Below are 3,455 nucleotides of genomic sequence, written 5' to 3' on the forward strand. Positions count from 1 at the left end.
TAAGATTTTAATGCATGTGTAATGAAATTAGGTGACTGACAGCCGGATTTACCTATCAGCGACCAGTATCTTCAATATAAGGGCTGATTGGTTGTTGCCCGTGATGCGTCACATCCGACTTTCCCCTTTGTGCCCATGTTTACGGTGGTTACAGGTAAGCGCGCTGTGCTGTAACAGGCGGTTATTTTAAAACTGGTTGGTCTTTTAAAGCGTTTTTTTTCCCGTAAATTATAGTGTTGTTTTGTCCTGGTGTCGGTGTGTTGTCGGCGCTGCTTAGTGGATTTAATGACTGTTTGCCTCTCAGGTATGTGCGTCTATATAAGTTTGTTGTATTGTGCTGCTGTTGATGTGCCGTTAATACTGTTGCATGCTGAATAGGTACGATTTCCTGTACCCCATTATGCCATTGGTGGGCATGATTAATAGACCTGTGCTTGTACATTTTCTATTTGGCATGATACCTTGACGGTAAGTGTCTTAAATGTAATTATAACTCATGAAGGAAAAGTATGATGACTTGTAAAGTCTCTCTTTGTGTTCGTTATAGGATTCTCCCTCTTGTTCTCTTTCGTTTTATATCGTATTTACTGCGTTTACTACTGTGTTCCGCTTTGCGCTGCTAACGTAAGTTGTGTTTGCTGGTTTATTTGTGTTATTTCTTCTTTATTAATGCAACTTGATTTGTATGCTGTTCACGTCTGACCCCAAGTTGCTTTGTAATTTTGTTTGAATTTATTTGATTCTTCTAATGTAAGTTATGTGGTACTGATACCCACTCTTGTTTGGAGTTGCTTTCTCAGTTAATTGAGGTTTATGTTGTATTTTGCTTTAAGTTAATTGTGTTTATTTGTTTGTTATAGTTTGTTCATTTGTTTTTGGTTTGTTGCAGGGGCTGGGGTCCCATGGGTGAACGGATCTTCCTCCTTGTGGTGGTGGTTCTTATTTGTTGTGTGCTGTGTACCACTTCGAGTGTGTGGTGGTGTGATCTGAGTGCACTTTGGTTGGTGTGGGTGTGTGTGTGTGTGTGTGTGTGTGCCCTTGTGGAACCGGACTCCATTTTGTTTCCTGCCGTTGGGAGCCTCAGCCCTGCTGGTATTTATTTCATTTTGTTTTCATATTTAAAGTTGATTTTGTGTCATTACCTACATTCTTTTTTTTTTTTTTTTTTTTTTTTTTTTTTTTGTAATTTCACTTTCTTCCATTTTAAAGTGGGATCTCCTGTTGTTCCTTTGACATTTTAGTGTCTATTTTTAAACATTTTTGCATTAATAAACATTTGTATTTTTATATTATACCCACATCTCCTGCTTACTTATATGAGGGAATCGAACCTGTGTGCTTAATTACTCCATTTTTGGGTTTTGAGTATTGTTCCCTAGAGCTAATTTCTAGGGTGGCGTAGTCAGATTTCCTTACTGGTAAAAGGTTGGTTTTCACAATTGTACCGCTCCGTCACAAATGCATTACATTCGTATGTTTTTAATTTTCAAGTGTTATTTAGAGGCAAACAAAAATGTAGAAAGATCTGTCTTTTACAAATTACAACTTGCTTTGCAAAAAATAATTTCCAGAACTTCTTGTTTTTTTTTTTTTTTTTATTTACAAGTTTCAACTTATAATGCAAAAATAAAACAACGCACAAAAATTACTTTGCTTCAAAATAACGTGTCAAAAGTGATGTACAGATCAACTTCATTTCATTTTCCCAGCAGCTCCATTTTCTCCAGAACTGTTCTAAAAGAAGAGAAAAATAAAGACTTATAAAAACTATTAAGAAGGGCTGCAATCTTCGACACAGCAAGACTTGCGTACAAAATACTCCAGAAATCATATTTTTCGGGAGGAAAACGTCTATTTAACGCTTTGCGTTCTGGGCACATCTGCTTGCCTATACAGAGTTGGTCCTTTTAATATCACTTAATGCCTTTATGGCGTGTTCATATCTGCTGGTATATCGTTTGACAACAGTAAGGTTTATATTGAATCTGGTCTTTATCATCTTAGTCCGTTTTGCTACCTTAAGCGTTTGCTGGGCAAGTATAAAAGTGAAAGTTTGCGCATTGTTCATGGCCATATGCTTGCCTTGAAGTACATTAAATTAATAAACTAGATTACAGATTTGATCGTTTAATGGCACTTAATATATCTCAATATGTTAAGCCGTATCAAGTGTTAATGGTTTTCTATGGGAGGAAAAAGCTTAACGAGAGACTTTGTGCATTGCATTCATATCCTGCTGTTCTGTGGCCACGGATTTGCAGGTCTTGTTTTCATCTCCTACAGATGACTTGCAGGACCCTGTACGGTATGCTATTAAATTAGTTTTAGGACCACAGCGTCTTGTCTCTATTGGCAACACACACCATTTGTGTGGACTGCAAGTGACGTCGCAGGTAGCAGAGAGTGCAAGTGGCAATTGCTAGTGACATTGTAATTGTTTCTTTTTTCTTGTCTTCACCACCTGGCTACTGTTGTAAAATGTTGAGAGATTCAAAAAATAAATAAATTAAATAAAATAAAGTAAAGTAAAAATAAAATGAAATAGACTGCAAATGACGTCACTTCCGGAAGTGCACTTGTCTGAGAGTGCAGGTGCATGTCTGTAGCCAGACCCTTCTCAAACAGTTACGCGATGAATCTCAGACATACCCGGACGGGATTAGATTTGTCAGAGGACTTCTGAGTTAGCCGAGAAGCAGTAGTTATCTGATTCACTAACAAATGTAAAACAATTCGTTAGTGAATTTGGCCGCGCGTTGTGTTTTTGACTCAAAAAGAACCGGTTCATAAGAGTCATTTGTTGATGAAGCCGACTGCACTGGGCGCGCTGCGTGCGCGTGCAACCATCGTGCACAGTTTATTGAAAGACGTGATTTTTGCCATTATTTTGCGTTACGCTGTCATCTCTGCGGCTGAAAAATAGCACACAAAACCCTGCTTACCCTTACATATTATTCTGTGAATCCTGGGGTGGCAGGTGGGGTGGCACAGCTTTTTCTTAGGGTGGCAGTTGCCACCCCGGTAGATCTGCCCCTGGATATACATAAATGTGCGTGTGTAATTTTAGCAACACTGCAAGACACAAAATAAATTCACTCAATTAGTCTATGAGTAAATGAACAGCGAAGATGTCTGAAATGTAGATCCCACCGATGAAAATACTGAATAACACCATGAATTACAGTAAGTATGAACTTATTAAAATAGTACATAATAATAATCATCATCATTACCAGCAACATCCCACCATGGGCTTTCTTTGCCTTTTTTTTTTTTTTTTTTTTTTTTTTTTTTTTCCAATGCTCTAGTTTAATCTTCTTATTAAAAAATAAAAACAATCTTTTGTACTCCACAAATCTCTTCCACAAATTGCTCATTAACAAATATAGACACAAAAATATTCAACATTATACAATGCCACAAATTACTACTGTTGAGAGATACAGATCATGAAA

Source organism: Labeo rohita, chromosome 19 (assembly GCF_022985175.1).
Source record: "Labeo rohita strain BAU-BD-2019 chromosome 19, IGBB_LRoh.1.0, whole genome shotgun sequence".
Taxonomy (NCBI): Eukaryota; Metazoa; Chordata; class Actinopteri; order Cypriniformes; family Cyprinidae; genus Labeo; species Labeo rohita.